The 20,279-nt window shown below is 39.2% G+C and overlaps 1 protein-coding gene across 5 annotated transcripts in view; it reads right to left on the bottom strand.

Moving 5' to 3' along the window:
• The window catches only part of RGS7 (regulator of G protein signaling 7), a 472,754-nt gene that overhangs the window by 177,426 nt on the left and 275,049 nt on the right, over window positions 1-20,279 (bottom strand). The gene's annotated exons all lie outside the window — the stretch shown is intronic.

The following is a 20,279-nucleotide window of genomic DNA, read 5'->3' as shown; positions in this document are numbered from 1 at the left end:
CTCTGTCACTTTTATAAGCTGGGGAATTAGAGGTTTTCCAATGTTAGCCAAGCAATTGTTTTCTAGCCTCTTTGAACAACTTTTTTTTTTTTTTTTTTTAAGTTCACCTTGGCCTAAAGATGACCTTACAAAAGCTTTCCCAAGATGAGATAATGTTTTCCACACAGCCATCTGTGAGTGCCATAAGGAGATGCCTCTTCAGGGCTTGATTAGGGACAAGACAAGCCTCCAGAGGAGGATGACCACACTGTGGGCAGAGCTGCCCCGCTGGGAAGCAGGCACAAGAAGAGACCCAGATGGTGTGCAGGGCATGCCTAGGATGGGTAATAATTTCCTTAGGCATACAATTTGGCAAACCATTATAAGAAAATATTGTGAGAAACAGCCCAACAGAAGGTCATGCTTGGGTAACCAGTTAACAGGTACTATGTGGGATATTCTCTGTTTAGAAGAGAAATGGCACAAAATTCATCATATTCACATAACTCAGAAGGACAAACTGAATGATGGGGATTAAAAAATGCCCATTTCTTCTCAAAAAGTTTGACAATAACATTGGGCTTCCATTTTGTGTGTAGTTTATAAAAACTGTATCAACTGGACTCAGTGGGAGAAGGTAGAAGCTGGGATGATTTGAGATTCTTTACCATCTGAGCTACCAGGGAAGCCCCATTAATCCTCACAATAGCCCTGTTAGAGAGACATTTTCAACCTCATACAATATATATGGTAAAAGTGAAGTGATCCTATGTGCAGGGCAGCAAAGGAAACAGACATAAACAACAGACTTTTGGGCTCAGTGGGAGAAGGAGAGGGTGGAATGCTCTGAGAGAATAGCACTGAAACGTGTACATCACCATAAGTGAATTGACATTTACCATAAGTAAATTCCCATAAGGCAATCTGATGTATGACATCGAGCACCCACAGCCAGTGCTCTGTGACAACATGGAGGGATGGGGTGTGGAGGGAGATGGCAGAGGAGTACAGGATGGAGGGGACAACTGTATTCCCATGGCTTATTCATACTGATGGATGGTAAAAGCCATCACAATGCTGTGAAGTAATTATCCTCCAATACAATAAATAAATATTTTAAAAGGTCAGTTGTCTTCCTTTCTTTGGTTTTTATTAAACATGTTCTCTAGTTACCTTGGTGCATGTGGCATTGTCTATAAAACTTGGTATTTTATGACCATTTTAATTTTTTCCTATTGCTATCGGTACTTCACCTTAGTTTATAGCTGGAAGAGAATTCTCTGCAATTTTAGTTTTCTAACTCACTTTCTCAGTAGGAGGTTTTGGACTGGACTGATTATATTCTTAGGTAACAGGGTATTTCTCAGAGACAGCATGCCTTGGCAGATATTTTAAACATCTCCAGTATAGAAAGTTATCCATTCATCTTTCATAGCACTAATTGAGTAGATATTCCATGGTTTCCGCTCAGAACCAGTCCTGAACAGAAAGCTGGTTTTGATGTAAGAACATGGTTGAATTAACGAATTCCTTAGTTTTTGTTTGTCCCTATGCTAGTTTGCTAGGGCTGTCATAAAAGCAAAAACAAACAAACAAAAAAACACTACAGACTGGATGACTTCAGCAATAGAAATTTGCTTTCTCATGGCTCTGGAGGCTAGAAGGCCGAGATCAAGGTGTCCGCAGGTTTGGCTTTGCCTGAGGCCTTGGTGTTTGGTTTACAGGCAGCCACCTTTCCACTGTGCTCTCCTGTGGCTTTTCTCTGAGGTGGTGTCTCTATTTTGTCCTAATCGCCTCTTTTTATAAGGATACCAGTCAGATTGGATTGGGGCCCACCCCAAAGGGCCTCATTTTCACTTAATACTGCTTTAAAGGCCCTGTACCTCAAAACAGTTACATTCGGAATTACGAAGCATTAGGGTTTCAGCATATGGATTTGGAGCGGACACAATTCAGGATATAACAGCGCCTGAGAGAACATGTGTGAGATTCAAGATAATTATAACTACGGACAACTGTGCCAGGCCTGGGTTCAAATCTTATTTCTATATTTGTCGGCAGTGTGTTTTGGTCAAGACATTGTTGTTCTCTGGTCTTCAGTTTGCGCTCATACTCAGTCACTAAGTCATGTCCAACTCTTCGTGACCCCATGGACTGTAGCCCATGAGTCTCCTTTGTGAGATCTTCCCGGCAAGAATACTGGAGCGGGCTGACGTTTCCTTCTTCATGGAATCTTCCCGACCCAGAGATTGAATCCGTGTTTCCTGAGTCTCCTGCATTGGCAGGCAGATTCTGTACCACTGAGCCACCTGGAAAGCCCCAATCTTTAATTATTTTGCCATAAATAGTGAAAAAGCAGTCAGGCTTACCTCATAGGGTACTGCTGCTGCTGCTGCTGAGTCACTCCAGTTGTGTCCGACTCCGTGCAACGCCATAGACGGCAGCCCACCAGCTTCCCCCATCCCTGGTATTCTCCAGGCAAGAACACTGGAGTGGGTTGCCATCTCCTTCTCCAATGCATCAAAGTGAAAAGTGAAAGTGAAATTGCTCAGTCGTGTCCGACCTCAGCGACCCCATGGACTGCAGCCTTCCAGGCTCCTCAGTCCATGGGATTTTCCAGGCAAGAGTACTGGAGTGGGGTGCCATTGCCTTCTCCATAGGGTACTGACAGGCTCAAATAAAATGGCATGTAAAATCTTTGTTAATCCTTAGATACTAAATTACTTTTAAGGTAAACTTTTACTAAGAATATAATATGTGAAAGTATGCTGTGCTAAATTTTTACACATTTCTTATTTTTATGATTAATCCCACCAGACAAAGAACAATTAACAATCAAAGTGAGAGAGTCATTTCCTAGGCAGGTTGATAAGAAGTCTAGGGGTCCCCAAGGAGAGAGGGGTCTGGAATTCTCAAGGAGGAAGAAAGGACAAACTTTTTTTCCTTCTCTACATTCCTTAGGATTATATAACAGCAATGTATTCTGCCTGAGGACAGTCTCTGGATTAAACCTTCTGGCTAATTCTTTTAATTATGGGAGTAGACCTGCTCTTTACAAGGATTATATAACAACAATGTATTATGTATTCTGCCTGAGGACAGTCTCTGGATTAAACCTTCTGGCTAATTCCGTTATCTTACAATGTAAATTATGGGAGTAGGTCTGGTGAGGTCTTTACAACCTCCAGACATGGATTTTGATTTACTGGAGAGCACATAACTCCATTGTTAACACTAGCAAGCAGGTACTCTTTCTACCCCCTTCTGATGCCTATGTCAGAAGCTTTCTCTATCTCCTTTATACTTTAATAAAACTTTATTACACAAAAGCTCTGAGCAATCAAGCCTCGTCTCTGGCCCCGGATTGAATTCTTCTCCTCCGGGGGCCAAGAATCCCGGCGTCATGATTCAACAACAACCTTTCAAAAGGTCCACTCAAGAAATCTAGACCTATATCCTGACTTTCGCTCACTCTCTGAGTGAGTAATAGTCGCTCAGTCATACCTGACTTTTTGCAATCCCACGGACTGTAGCCTGCCAGGCTCCTCTGTCCATGGAATTCTCCAGGCAAGATTACTGGAGTGGATTGCCATTTCCTCACTCAATAAAGTTAATTAAATCACATTCCAAGTACCTCCATCCATAGACAAACATAACATTACACTACAAACCCCAAGTAAGGCAAAAGGAAAGAGGAAGGGAAGTATGAAAACGAGAAAGAAAAGGGGAAGGAATGAAGATTTAAAAATGATTTAAAAAATGTGACCCTTAGTCTTTTCCTTTTACTGAAAGATGCCTTATCACTTTCAAATTATACAAAATGTGTAAAGGTTGAAATAAGGAAATGGATAGAACTAGACGGTAATATTTCTGACACCTCTCAGAATAGATCCATAATCTAGTCACCTAAGCGGTAAACATTTTAAAAGACATCAGATAAAAACACAGCATATCTGATGAGTTAAACTGGGTAGAGTTTAAAACTAAAGCTGTCATTAAAATATCACAGTGCAAGAAACAGCAGAAGACCTTGAGAAATGACACATGTCGGGGACAGTTTTGCCAGAGTGCCCTGGGACCTTGCATATGCTCACACAGATCATGCAGGCTAGGCTCCATTACAATCTGATCATGTTCATGCAGAATGTTCTTGGCCATCCTTCCTGGTACATGGCAAGACAAGTGGTCTGTGAGAAACTGTTGCACAGACTACCTTGCAGGAGACCCTCCATTCTGCAAAAGGCTGCAATGAGGCTGTTTCCCATCTACTTCTCTGGTTCCAGAGAGGCACTGACCACTGACACATGATCTGAGGGTAAATAAAACACAAGTTTTACTTCTTGTGGTTTATACTGTGGTGAAATTCCTTCAGAAAGGTTTGACTCTGAAAACTTGCAATAGGAACAAGAGTATGCATGACCATGCTTCTTTCTAGTGTTAAGCACCTAAGAAGAAGAAAAAGCCACAGAAACTTTATTATAGTCAAATAATTAAAAAGTTAATGGGCAATATCCTGTAAAATAAATGCACCATTTAACATCCTTTACAAATGTGAACTTTCTTTGAATCTCTGCAACTGTGACAAGTCAAGTCTAGGCCACAAACCTCAGAGATACAAGTAGACAGAGCTTAACTTTGTGTCCTAGATTGCTCTGTTTTTAACAGGGACAAAAGATGCATTGTTTTAGCCTTGCAGCTCAAAGAAATAAAAACATGAAACCTAGAAAGAAAAATTTTACTCCCCCCCCCACCCCACCCCCCCCCACCCCCCCCGCAAAACAAATCAAAATAACCAAGTTTAGTGTCAGATGCAAAGAATTTCTAGGGAAAAATTAGGACTGAATATAATTAAGAGGAATGTATAATTCATAACTCATTACCAGAAGCCCAGGTTAAGATAACTTAAGCAAAGTGGGAATTTATTAGCTCAGTAACTGAAAAGCTTCAATTACAGCATGGAATCCAGGAGGAACTAAAAAAAAAAAAACAAAACAGCTAATGGGAAGCTGCTATATAACACAGGGAGTCCAACCTGTTGCTCTGTGACAACCTAGAGGGGTGAGGGGTGGGTAGAGGGAGGGAGGCACAAGAGAGAAGGTATACATATACACACACACATACACACAGCTGTATACACACACACACACACACACACACGTATATATTTATATATATCCTTATGGCTAGTTCACGTACAGCAGAAACCAACACGACATTGTAAAGCAATTATCCTCCAATTAAAAACATAAAATAGATAAAATAATAGCCAAAAAAAAGCTGTTGTCAAGACCAAATTTCACTCTGCTCTATGACTCTGCTCTTCTCTGTATTGGTTTCATTTTCAGACAAATTTCACCTTAGGTTTATACCTACTAACAACAACATGCAGAAAGAAAAGGTCTCTTTCTCCAATTGTTTCAGCAAAACTACTGGTCATGACTTTCAGATTCACCAAACCTGAGTCACATTCCATCCCCTCACTTTGATCCACAGACTGGGTGGCCCCACTCAAACCACTTGGACTGAGAGTAGGACGAGATATTTGCACAATGTAAATCTACGGAGATAGTGCCAGGAAAGGGGAGGATGGCTGAGACATCACCAAACACAACAGTTACTAACTGGTGTAATCTAATATTGCCTTGGAGTTTGAGCTGCATCACCGTTTTCCAAAACTATTTGAATTGTGAAACAAGCCAGATTGCTTGGCATTAAAGGGTGGTTTTGAGTGCAATTATTTTGAGTTATTTACTAATCTTCTACTACATTCACCCCCTGCCCCTGCAACCATAAAAATCCATCTCTTGTTAAAAGGCCACCTGACCAGAATAGTTAAGAGAAATATTCAATAACCTCTAGAGAAAGGGTAGGATAATTATTTTTAGTTTCTGGTATTTGATCATAAATGCTTTCATTCTGGAATGACTTCAGTGAGATCTGTACATCTGAAGGCTGCCAAAAAAGAGAAGGGGGGAAAAGTCAAATATTAAAAGAAACCTCCTTGCTCTCATCCAAAAGAGGAAGATGCTTAAATTTTTAAAGAAAATGTTAACTCTATTTTTAACTCTGTGTTTTGGTTCTCTAAGGCTTAGTCTAACAAAGAGGTCAGGTAGCAAAAAGCTTTAAAAACCAAATATTTCATACCTAGGCTTCATTAACCCTCTCTTAAAATGTCTGATAAGGGGGACAAAGAGAGAACGCAGGTCTTCCATAGGCAATCCAGTCCTCTATCATATTAGTACCTTCCACAGATGGGCCCTGAAAGATTTCTAACATGAAATTTGTTCTGAGTAAGAAAGATCACTAAAAAGCATATGATCCAATAAAGACATATGGGCACTGAAAAGTGTCCTAAATTGAACTACCAAATTAGTGTGTCACTTTAAGATACCGTTATTTGTGGGATGAGAATGACCAAGTGGCCAGTGACTTTTCACATCAAGTTTATATCAAACTTTGCTTTCCAAGACCTCTGGGACAATGTTAAACACCCCAACATTCGAATCATAGGAGTCCCAGATGAAGAAGACAAAAAGAAAGACCATGAGAAAATACTTGAGGAGACAATAGTTGAAAACTTCCCTAAAATGGGGAAGGAAATAATCACCCAAGTCCAAGAAACCTGGAGAGTCCCAAACAGGATAAACCCAAGGCGAAACACCCCAAGACACATATTAATCAAATTAACAAAGATCAAACACAAAGAACAAATATTAAAAGCAGCAAGGGAAAAACAGCAAATAACACACAAGGGGATTCCCATAAGGATAACAGCTGATAGAAACTCTTTAGGCCAGGAGGGAATGGCAGGACATACATAAAGTGATGAAAGAAAATAACCTACAGCCCAGATTACTGTACCCAGCAAGGATCTCATTCAAATACGAAGGAGAAATCAAAAGCTTTACAGACAAGCAAAAGCTGAGAGAATTCAGCACCACCAAACCAGCTCTCCAACAAATGCTAAAGGATCTTCTCTAGACAGGAAACACAAAAAGGGAGTATAAACTCGAATCCAAAACAATAAAGTAAATGGCAATGGGATCATACTTATCAATAATTACCTGAAACGTAAATGGGTTGAACCAAAAGACAAAGACTGGCTGAATGGATACAAAAACAAGACCCCTATAGGTGTTGTCTACAAGAGACCCACCTCAAAACAGGGGACACATACAGACTGAAAGTGAAGGGCTAGAAAAAGATATTCCATGCAAATAGAGACCAAAAGAAAGCAGGAGTAGCAATACTCATATCAGATGAAATAGACTTAAAAACAAAGGCTGTGAAAAGAGACAAAGAAGGGCACTACATAATGATCAAAGGATCAATCCAAGGAGAAGATATAACAATTATAAATATATATGCACCCAACACAGGAGCATCTCAATATGTAAGACAAATGCTAACAAGTATGAAAGCAGAAATTAACAACACAATATTAGTAGGAAACTTTAATACTCCACTCACACCTATAGATAGATCAACTAAACAGAAAATTAACAAGGAAACACAAACTTTAAATGATACAATAGATCAGTTAGACCTAATTGATATCTATAGGACATTTCACCCCCAAACAATGAATTTCACCTTTTTCTCAAGCGCATACGGAAACTTCTCCAGGACAGATCACATCCTGGGCCATAAATCTAGCCTTGGTAAACTCAAAAAAATCAAAATCATTCCAAGCATCTTTTCTGACCACAATGCAGTAAAATTAGATCTCAATCATAGGAGAAAAACTAATAAAAATTCCAACATATGGAGGCTGAACAACACGCTTCTGAATAACCAACAAATCACAGAAGAAATCAAAATACACATGGAAATGAATGAAAATGAAAACACAACAACCCAAAACCTGTGGGACGCTGTAAAAGTAGTTCTAAGAAGAAAGTTCATAGCAATACAGGCACATCTCAAGAAACAAGTAAAAAGTCAAATAAACAACCTAACTCTACACCTAAAGCAACTAGAAAAGGAAGAAATGAAGAACCCCAGGGTCTCCCACATTTCAGGCAGACACTTTAACCTCTGACCCACCAGGGACGCCCAGTAGAAGGAAAGAAATCTTAAGAATTAGGGCAGAAATAAATGCAAAAGAAACAAAAGAGACCATGGCAAAAACCAACAAAGCCAAAAGCTGGTTCTTTGAGAGGATAAATGAAATTGACAAATCATTAGCCAGTCTCATTAACAAACAAAAGGAGAAAAATCAAATCAATAAAATTAGAAATGAAAATGGAGAGATCACAACAGACAACACAGAAATACAAAGGATCATAAGAGACTACTTTCAGCAATTATATGCCAATAAAATGGACAACTTGGAAGAAATGGACAAATTCTTAGAAACGTACAACTTTCTAAAACTGAACCAGGAAGAAATAGAAAATCTTAACAGACCCATCACAAGCATGGAAATTGAAACTGTAATCAGAAATCTTCTAGCAAACAAAAGCCCAGGTCCAGACGGCTTCACAGCTGAATTCAACCAAAAATTTAGAGAAGAGCTAACACCTATCCTACTCAAACTTCCAAAATTGCAGAGGAAGGTAAACTTCCAAACTCATTCTATGAGGCCACCATCACCCTAATACCAAAACCTGACAAAGATGCCCCAAAAAAAGAAAATTACAGGCCAATATCACTGATGAGCATAGATGCTTTCCAAACATTTTAAATCATCAGTGTAACTCTAGTGATGGTATTTTCTAGACTGGCTCTTAAAATGATTCATCCATCAGCAAACTCTGTTCCCAAACAATTTGAAATCTGCAGTTTTCAGTTTCAACTTGCAATGGATTAACACTCAAAGCCATCCTCTTGTTATACTGAGCCAGTCTACCTGGAGGACTCCACAGGAGGGATTCATATCTGTCATGATGGGTGGAAAAGATGATGCTACTCGATTCAAGTGTCATGTTTCTCAGACTGAGCCTCTTCTACTAACAGAATGTTCTTCATTTGCCTCCATATCCCTCTCCCTTTTAGTGATGAGCCTCCCCCTCCCCAGCCCTCATGATACCTTCCCTCCACCATTCACAACCACAGACACAGACAATGCAGCACTCTGCAATAAACAGTGGGGAAATTTTGACTCAGTGAAGAACTCCAACGCTGCAAAAGAAAGGGCGTAGTTTCCAAAATCGTCATTTTGCTCTCATGGAAAATTTGATCTTGTGTAAATAATTTCCCAAATCTCCAGCTCATGCTGGAGAAATCACACTCTAAATTAATTCCACACCATAGGCTAAAGACAAAACTAAAAGTCCAATCTTATAACTTTTCTAACTCTCCCTTGGCCAAACAAATGATCTTCAGTCAACGTTCTCATTTCTCAATAAAGTTCTGCATATAGTAAAAGGGATAAGTCATTTTGTACATGATTTCCACAAGAAATCATTTCAAGGTAGAAATTGTAAAAGTAAACAACTATCCGAAATATCTCTTTGTAAGAAAATGTGACAAAGTGGAGTTAGGACAAAAAACTTACATCTACATGAAAAGTATAACTGTTTCGCTGGAAAAAGATCTGAGTGGTTATGCAAATTACACAAGTTAGTAGAAATCTGATCCCCAAAATAAATGAGAGACAAAATGGCTAACTGGGACACAAGACCATTCTGTGGTGACCAATAATAAGTACAAATGTGAAAATTATGAAACGTGACAGTCTCGGTATTTGGATAAAAGTGATGGGCACAGAGCTATGGAATTTTGAGTGTGCCCCAGTTCTGGGAATATTCGTGGGATGTCCCTGTGTTTGCTGCTCAGAGTAAGTGGAAAGGAAGGAAGTGTATTTGTTGCAGTGTTAGGTCCCCAGGGAAATCTACATAAGTATGGTCCCTTCTTCAACACTCTAGCTATTGTTCTATTTGTTTTTGCTCTGTTTTGTTCTATTTCTTTCCACTCCACTGTTGTCAGCAAGTGTTCTCTTCTCCTTCACTGACTATCATTGTTGTTCAGCCACTAAGTCATGTCCAATTCTTTGCAAACCCATGAACCCAGGCTCCGCTGTTCCCCACTAACTCCTGGAGTTTGCTCTAAATGCATGTCCATTGAGTTGGTGATGCTATCCAACCATCTCATCCTCTGTCGCCCTCTTCTCCTTTTGCCTTCACTCTTTCCAAACATCAGGGTCTTTTAGAATGAGTCAGCTCTTTGCATCAGGTGACCAAAGTATTAGAGCTTCAGCAACAGTTGTTCCAATGAATACTCAGGATTGATTTCCTTTAGAATTGACTGCTTTGATCTCCTGACAGTCCAAGGGACTCTCAAGAATCTTCTCTAGCACCAAAAATCAAAAGCATCAGCTCGTCAGCACTCAGCCTTCTTTATGATCCAACTCTCACATCCGTACATGACTACTGGAAAAACCGTAACTGTGACTACACAGACCTTTGTTGGCAAGGTGATGTCTCTGCTTTTTAATACACTGTCTAGTTTTGTCGTAGCTTTCCTTCCAAGGAGCAGGTATCTTTTATTTCATGGTTATAGTCCCATCTACAGTGCATATCTCCTAAATAAACATGGCAGTTTTTCATTGGATAAAACACCCAAATACTATGGTGAATGGATGGATGTTTGTAAAGTAATCAAGTCTCGAAAAACAAAAAATGCCTTACCTTATCTTCTCATAGGTCTCTTAATGGACTTATATATATATATATATATATATATATATATATATATTTTTTTTTTTTTTTTGGATAAAATAGAAGAGGCATTTCCAAGCTGAATGCAGAATGAAACAGGAAGCATTCAAGTTATTTTATGGGATCAGAGTAGGAGACATTATATATATACATATATGTTTCATAAATGTCTTCAGTTCAGATCAGTCACTCAGTCATGTCTGACTCTTTGTGACCCCATGAACTGCTGTATGCAAGGCCTCCCTGTCCATCACCAACTCCAGGAGTTCACTCAAACTCATGTTCATTGAGCCAGTGACGCCATCCAGCCATCTCACCCTCTGTCGTTCCCTTCTCCTCTTGCCCTCAATTCCTCCCAACATTAGAGTCTTTTCCAATGAGTCACCACTTCGCATGAGGTGGCCAAAGCACTGGAGTTTCAGCTTTAGCATCAGTCCTTCCAAAGAACACCCAGACTGATCTCCTTTAGGATGGACTGTTTGGATTTCCTTGCAGTCCAAGGGACTCTCAAGAGTCTTCTCCAACACCACAGTTCAAAAGCATCAATTCTTCGGCACTCAGCTTTCTTCACAGTCCAACATTCACATCCATACATGACTACTGGAAAAACCATAGCCTTGAATAGACGGACCTTTGTTGGCAAAGTAATGTCTCTGCTTTTTAATATGCTATCTAAGTTGGTCATAACTTTCCTTCCAAGGAGTAATCGTCTTTTAATTGCATGGCTGCAGTCACCATCTGCAGTGATTTTGGAGCTCCCCCCCAAAAAAGATTGCCACTGTTTCCCCATCTATTTCCCATGAAGTGATGGGACCAGATGCCATAATCTTAGTTTTCTGAATGTTGAGGTTTAAGCCACCTTTTTCACTCTCCTCTTTCACTTTCATCAGGAGGCTCTTTAGTTCCTCTTCACTTTCTGCTGTAAGGGTGGTGTCATCTGCATATCTGAGCTTATTGATATTTCTGCCAGCAATCTTGATTCTAGCTGGTGCTTCTTCCAGCCCAGCGTTTCTCATGCTGTACTCTGCATAGAAGTTAAGTAAGCAGGATGACAATACAGCCTTGACGTACTCCTTTTCCTATTTGGAACCAGTCTGTTGTTCCCTGCCCAGTTCTAACTGTTGCTTCCTGACCTACATATAGGTTTCTCAAGAGGCAGGTCAGGTAGTCTGGTATACCCGTCTCTTTCAGAATTTTCCACAGTTTATTGTGATCCACACAGTCAAAGGCTTTGGCATAGTCAAGAAAGCAGAAATAGATGTTTTTCTGGAATTTTCTTGCTTTTTCCATGATCCAGTGGATGTTTGCAACTTGATCTCTGGTTCCTCTGCCTTTTCTAAAACCAGCTTGAATATCAGGGAGTTCACGGTTCACGTATTGCTGAAGCCTGGCTTGGAGAATTTTGAGCATTACTTTACTAGCGTGTGAGATGAGTGCAATTGTGTGGTAGTTTGAGCATTCTTTGGCATTGCCTTTCTTTGGGATTGGAATGAAAACTGACCTTTTCCAGTCCTGTGGCCACTGCTGAGTTTTCCAAATGTGCTGGCATATTGAGTGCAGCACTTTCATAGCATCATCTTTCAGGATTTGAAATAGCTCAACTGGAATTCCATCACCTCCACTAGCTTTGTTTGTAGTGATGCTTCCTAAGGCCCACTTGACTTCACACTGCAGGATGTCTGGCTCTAGGTGAGTGATCACATCATCATTACTATCTTGGTCATGAAGATCTTTTTTGTACAGTTCTTATTGTACTCTTGCCACCTCTTCTTAGTATCTTCTGCTTCTGTTAGGTCCATACCATTTCTGTCCTTTATTGAGCCCATCTTTGCATGAAATGTTCCCTTGGTATCTCTAATTATCTTGAAGAGATCTCTAGTCTTTCCCATTCTGTTGTTTTCCTCTATTTCTTTCCATTGATTGCTGAGAAAGGCTTTCTTGTTTGTCCTTGCTATTCTTTGGAACTCTGCATTCAGATGGTTATATCTTTCCTTTTCTCCTTTGCTTTTCACTTCTCTTCTTTTCACAGCTATTCGTAAGGCCTCCCCAGACAGCCATTTGGCTTTTTTGCATTTCTTTTCCATGGGGATGGTCTTGGTCACTGTCTCCTGTACAATGTCATGAACCTCCATCCATAGTTCATTAAGCACTCTATCTATCAGATCTAGTCCCTTAAATCTATTTCTCACTTCCACTGTATAATCATAAGGGATTTGATTTAGGTCATACCTGAATGGTTTTGTGGTTTTCCCTAATTTCTTCCATTTAAGTCTGAATTTGGCAGTAAGAAGTTCATGATCTGAGCCACAGTCAGCTCCCAGTCTTGTTTTTGAGCCACAGTCAGCTCCCGGCCGAGAGGAGCTACTCCATGTTCAAGGTCAGGAGGGGTGGAGGTGAGGAGATACCGCTCGTCCAAGGTAAGGAGCAGTGGCTCCACTTTGCTGGAGCAGCCATGAAGAGATACCCCACTTCCAAGATAAGAGAAACCCAAGTCAGACGGTAGGTGTTGTGAGAGGCATCAGAGGGCAGACACACTGAAACCATAATCACAGAAAACTAGCCAATCTGATCACACGGACCACAGTCTTGTCTAATTCAGTGAAACTAAGCCATGCCGTGTGGGGCCACCCAAGACCGACGGGTCATGATGGAGAGGTCTGACAGAATGTGGTCCACTGGAGAAGGGAATGGCAAACCACTTCAGTATTCTTGCCTTGAGAACCCCATGAACAGTGTGAAAAGGCAAAATGATAGGATACCAAAAGAGGAACTCCCCAGGTTGGTAGGTGCCCAATACGCTACTGGAGATCAGTGGAGAAATAACTCCAGAAAGAATGAAGGGATGCAGACAAAGCAAAAACAATACCCATTTGTGGATGTGACTGGTGATAGAAGCAAGGTCTGATGCTGTAAAGAGCAATATTGCATAGGAACCTGGAATGTCAGGTCCATGAATCAAGGCAAATTGGAAGTAGTCAATCAGGAGATGGCAAGGGTAAACGTCGACATTCTAGGAATCAGAGAACTAAAATGGACTGGAGTGGGTGAATTTAACTCAGAGGACCATTATATCTACTACTGCGGGCAGGAATCCCTCAGAAGAAATGGAGGAGCCATCATGGTCAACAAAAGAGTCCAGAATGTAGTACTTGGATGCAATCTCAAAAACGACAGAATGATCTCTGTTCGTTTCCAAGGCAAACCATTCAATATCATGGTGATCCAAGCCTATGCCCCAACCAGTAACTCTGAAGAAGCTGAAGTTGAACGGTTCTATGAAGACCTCCAAGACCTTTTAGAACTAACGCCCAAAAAAGATGTCCTTTTCATTATAGGGGACTGGAATGCAAAAGTAGGAAGTCAAGAAACACCTGGGGTAACAGGCAAATTTGGCCTTGTAATATGGAATGAAGCAGTGCAAAAGCTAATAAGAGTTTTGCCAAGAGAACGCACTGGTCATAGCAAACACCCTCTTTCAACATAAATGTCTTACATATATATAAATGTTTTATATATATAATGATATACATATTATGTATTATCATGTACCATGATATATACTATCTATATAATGATATGTATTATCATAATTTGTATACATTTGTACACACACACACACACACACACACACACTAGATTAACATCAGCTCTACAGTTTACCTAATACATGTCCACTATTTTCCTATGAATAACTTCCAGGTAAGCAGTTTCTCATACACCTAACTGGCTGTGAGGCCATTTTGCTGTAGAAGATAAGATGATTGACCATTTCATCACACTGGAAAATAGTAACATATCAGTTCTTGCAAATCCTTTGGTGATCTAATTTAGCCATATTCTATTAAAGTTTTCAATGTTTCCAAGAAACTTAAATGAGTCAGGAATCATGTAACCAATTCTGGGAGGTAGAGGGGTGGCAGGAGGATAGAAGGAGCTTGATTTTATTCTTCTTTTGCTTACAATTTCTAATATTATGTCATAACTTTGGGAAAGACAGCAAGAGAGAACAAGTCATGGTAACTAAATTAGGTAAAGGATCGATCATTAGTGCTCTCAAAAACTGTTGGGAATCTCTAGCCATCTCTTACAAAATTTGCTTACCATGGAGAACTTCTGATTCTGACATATGGGAGGGATCACCAAAGGATTTGCAAAACTGGTTTATCATTTTCTACTGCAATCCAAAAAAACTGTTAATCATTTATTTTTCTTTTATAGCAAAATGCCTTTATAGCCAGTTAGCTTGCTATGAAACTATTTCCAGCAAAGGTGTTGATGATGAAAATACCTAGGACCTTATTAACAGCATTACCTTGGACAAGTTATTTAGTTTCTCTGTAGTTTCTTTTACTTATTTTTGTAAGGACAATGATACATAAATGAATACATCTAGAAAGTAAATATTTACTGAATATCAAGCATATTGTGAGTGCCAGTAGTTCCTATACAGCAGTTATGACCAAAACATTCATATTCGTAAATGCACTGGAGCTAGAGCTATCACTTAACATATAATGTTCTCCTTTACAACATGAAAAATAGGATGGAAATCTAGGTCTCCAGAATATATATAAAAAAGTATATACACAAGAGAATATATACCAAAACATATATACTCTTTCCACTATTCTAGGCAGATGTTGAAGAATACATTTAAATATGGGAATGTCTGACATTCTAAACATTCACTTTAAACCAAATAATAAAATTTAAATCGAGGGTGCTTTGGGCTCTGGAATCTATCCTGAGTCTCCATCCTGAAACTCTTCTAAGCTAGTAGATGACAGCAATGCAGAGTTGTCAGCTTTCTAGTGTTCTCTACTAAAATAAAAGGATCATACAGCGCTGGATGCCAACATAGCAAATAATTATCCTGAGTGCTCTTTCCACCACTACTGAATCAAAAAGTGAAATTCATTGTGGATGTACCCAAATGCCTGGGATATCAGCTGTCCTGTGAGAAGTCATTACACTTGCTGAGTATCTACCATGTGCCAGACACTGGATGTACAGAAGATACAAATTGAAATGAGAAGTTACTCTTGTTCTCCAGGTGCTTACAGCCATGAGTAAGAATCACAACACATGCTCACTGAGGACAAAATGTGAGATAAAACAAATTCCATGAAGAAGAACACAGTGCTACACTGGTCAGAATGGCCGTCATCAAAAAGTCTACAAACAATAAATGCTGGAGAGGGTGGTGGAGAAAAGGAAACCCTCCTGCACTGTTGGCGGGAATGTAAATCAATAGTGCCACTATGGAATATGGTATGGAGACTCCTTAAAAAACTAGGAATAAAACCACCATATGACCCAGCAATCCCACTCCTAGGCATATACCCTGAGAAAACCAAAACTGAAAAAATACACATATACCCCAGTGTTCACTGTTTACAATAGCTAGAACATGGAAGCAACCTAGATGTCCATTGACACATGAATGGATAAAGAAGTTGTGGTACATATATACAAAGGAATATTACTCAGCCATAGAAAGGAAAGTATCTGAGTCAGTCAGTTCTAATGAGGTGGATGAACCTAGAGCCTATTATACAGAGTGAAGTAAGTCAGAAAGAGAAAGATAAATACTGTATACTAGTGCATACATATGGAATCTAGAAAGATTGTACCAAAGAATTTATTTGCAGGGCAGCAATAGAGAAGCAGACATAGAGAACAGACTTATGGACACAGGGAGAGAGGAGGAGAGGGTGAGATGTATGGGGACAGAAACATGGAAACTTATATTAGCATATGTAAAATAGATAGCCAATGGGAATTTGCTGTATGTTGCAGGGAACTCAAACAGGGGCTCTGTTTCAACCTAGAGGAGTAGGATGGGGTGGGAGATAGGAGGGAGTTTCAAGAGGGAGGCGACATATGTATACCTATGGCTGACTCATGTTGAAGTTGGAAAGAAAACAACACAATTCTGTAAAGCAATTATCACTCAATTAAAAAATCAGTACATTTTTTAAAAAGGACGCAGTGCTAGAAAGACCCAAAGAAAGGAATGATTAATTCAGGCTGGCTTGGGGATGCAGATAGGGTGGGATGGGGATAAAGACAGGATAATTCTCTACCCTAGAATTTCTAGGATGTGAAAAATGGAAACCCTTCAAAGTATGTTGAGAGAGAGAGACAGAAATGAAGAGAAACCTAGGTGGCATCAGGATAAGAAGGCAGAGCAAAATGGTGTACCTCAATCATCGTGCACTGATTCATCATTTCAAAAACATATCCAGACCAGCAATTCAGTCATCAAGATTTATTCATTCTTGGAGATAATTAAGGCTTTAGTGTCATCCCAACTAAGTGTCTGTCTCTACAGTCAATTTTGATCTCCTCCCCAAAGAAAGCAATGCTAATGCATTAATTAAAAGAAGAAAAGCTCCACATTGACAGGCTTTTCTTTAGCAATCTATCATTTCTAGGATTTTAGAAAATAACTCACCAATGAACAAAATTAAGGTTTTCAGGTCTGTTGCTTTAAAGACAGGTCAACATTTGTGAAAATTTTCACAGAGTAGGTAAATACAAAATGAAAATTTAACATACCCACATCAGTTAAATCTCCTTAAACAAATTTGGAAGGTTGCCTCTGACTTTCACTACACTATTGTTTCACTAAAGCACAGATGGCATAATTAGCTGGGTATTGACATGATGATAATGAAAAAAAAATTAGCTAAGAAAGCCACCAATACAGTATACTAACACATATATATGGAATTTAGGAAGATGGCAATGACGACCCTGTATGCAAGACAGCAAAAAAGACACAGATGTGTATAACGGACTTTTGGACTCAGAGGGAGAGGGAGAGGGTGGGATGATTTGGGAGAATGACATTCTAACATGTATACTATCATGTGAATTGAATCGCCAGTCTATGTCTGACGCAGGATGCAGCATGCTTGGGGCTGGTGCATGGGGATGACCCAGAAAGATGTTATGGGGAGGGAGGTGGGAGGGGGGTTCATGTTTGGGAATGCATGTAAGAATTAAAGATTTTAAAATTATTAAAAAAAAAAAAAAAGAAAGCCAAAATGTGATTTATTTAAGGAAAAATCAGTATCTATATGTAATGATCTTAAGTTCCAATGATAACTATACGAAAGAGCCATCAACATGCATTCATCTCCGTAGGAGATTTCAATTTCATATGCTTAGTTACTTGTGAGAAATAAAAGATAGGAGACATTAAATAGTGTTAAAATCTATAAGCTATACCTTGAGAATGTGGGGAATCATCACCAATTAATGAAGGCATTCAAAAAATACCTTTTAAGGATGTACTAAAAAAACCTTATGGTACATGCTACAGAGTCTCCAACAGAGGTGGTTACTCATGATCTTGCAACACACGAACTATCTAGGAGGACGGAGAATGTCTAATCTGGGCCTAATCCAGGCTTCTGAAAGTGGTAATAAAAGTAATAATATTATTGATATTAACTACACTAATTTTCCACTTAGTGCTCATTTCCTGTGTACTACACACAGAAATATTGAAATTCCCAGTAACAATCAACATAAAAAAATAAGGATAAAACCCAAGTATGCCATTTTTTTCTGGTTCATATTTAGCTTATTTATAAGAGCAAAATATTATAAGCATGATTCATGCCAAAATATTTTATAACTGTTTTGAAAAGCAATCTATTTCTCTCTGAGTTTCTGCAGAACCCATGCTAGCCATTCCAATGACAGATGAAAAATATTTCACAGTAAGATGTCAGTTTCAGAAAAGAGTATCTTAGACTCTTAGAAGTATCTTAGAATTACCTAGACAGTCTCTATGAAAAATATTCCACATTATTTATTTTTATTGTCTTTAAGTTGACTCCAGATGTAGTCAAGTCTAAGTGATAAGGCATCTTAAAAGCTTTCTCAAAAACTTTTAGGTATAAAATATACACTAACTAAACTTGCATTCAGCCAGTTCATATCATCAAGCTTTCTCCTTTTTCTTCTTACCCATGCAGCTACCCACAAGATAACTTTAAGGCTACACAGATCATTTCTCCATGATAACTAACAAATATTCATACAAGCCTTGGAAGAAGAAAATATAAGAGGCAGGACATATTCAAATTATCTCATTTAAGAGCAACTTAATTTTTAAGCTCATACATACTACTCATTTTATATATATGCCTGAAAACAACAACAGATCACAGAGAACTGTATAATTTATTAGAGGGCCAAAATAATAATGAAATATGAATAATGATTCCTTATCCAGTAATATGAAATACAATAGTTCCTCTTTCTATGTAATTGGAGCAGCTCAACATATTACTGGTAAGGGCTTCCTTTGTTATCAAACTTGCTGAGAATAAGAATAGAACAGAGAGGGGAAAAAATGGACTGAATGGATTCTAGAGAATTAAGGGAGCTTTTTTGAGCCTAAAACTTGAGGCTAATAGAATACTATTCAGCCCATGTTTTCTGCATTGGCAGGTGAATTCTTTACCACTGAGCCACCAGGGAAGCTGGCTATGCACTATTGAATCGACTATAATCCCAGTTCAGATGGAAAACTTAGTGAACTTATGTGCCTGGATTCTGAATGCATTTCAGTTTACAGCCCTTGTATTGAAGTAGTTTAAGGATATACGTTCTCTTTTTCAATGGTTGACAAAATAAGTAGTTTTGTGTTTAAACGTAAAGCTAACTCTCTTGAGTTACTGATGGCAAGGAGTTTAATATTTACTTGAGGACATAGGACATATTAAAGGAGGGCATGGCAACTCACTCCAGTATTCTTGTCTGGCGAATCCCATGGACCAAGGAGCTTGACAGTCCACAGGGTCACAAAGAGTTGGACACGACTGAAGTGACTTAGCAAGCATGCAAGCATAGGACATACAGAAAATAACTATAAGCCAAGGTGAGGTATAATAATAGAGGCAAAATAATAATCACAAATGTTTTGAGAGAACAGAGGAAAAGGTTCAGAATAGTTTTCTCCAAAGAGCTTTCTGAGATAACCATTGAAGAATGGACAGTATTTAATGGTCAGAATGACCTGGAAGTCTGGAAGTGGATAAGTGATGAAGGAAGTCCCAGATGTGGGAAAATATAAGGCGTCACCAAGAAAGAACAAGAAACTAGAACAAAGTGGGCTTAAAAGACAGTAACAGGAAAAAAGAGAATACATTTCATTAGAGCAAAATATCATTCTATTTCAGCCTTCATCTGCTCCATTGCTCTCTCTCTTTCATCTGAGAGCAATGCAGTTATTAAACACCAACATCTGGGCCTGCCTTCTTGTGTTCTGGTCCTAGTTATTAGCACAGTCCCAAGGCTGAATTCTTCTCGATCACTGGTCTTCTTTTGATCCTTGTTCACAAGGAAGCATTGTACAACTCTTGCTGATGACTCTTATCAAGCACTGCCCCTCCACATGGTCAGCACTAGCCTCCTTATTATGCTTAATCACTGCTAAGGCTTTGGTCTTTCTGATTTTGTTCTCTTTTCTAAGCTGTGCAAGCCAAGGCCAGAGCACACCCGAGTACCCTGAGCTTGGCCGTTCATTGTCTCCTGGAGCCAGAACACATTTTCCTAAGCACTTTCATCATAACATTCGCAGCAAACATTGTACATGTCTCCATATTTCCCACTGTATCA

Source organism: Ovis aries, chromosome 12 (genome assembly GCF_016772045.2).
Source record: "Ovis aries strain OAR_USU_Benz2616 breed Rambouillet chromosome 12, ARS-UI_Ramb_v3.0, whole genome shotgun sequence".
NCBI classification, from domain to species: Eukaryota; Metazoa; Chordata; class Mammalia; order Artiodactyla; family Bovidae; genus Ovis; species Ovis aries.
Note: the sequence above shows the minus strand (reverse complement) of the source record. Positions and strands in the feature narration are given on the sequence as shown.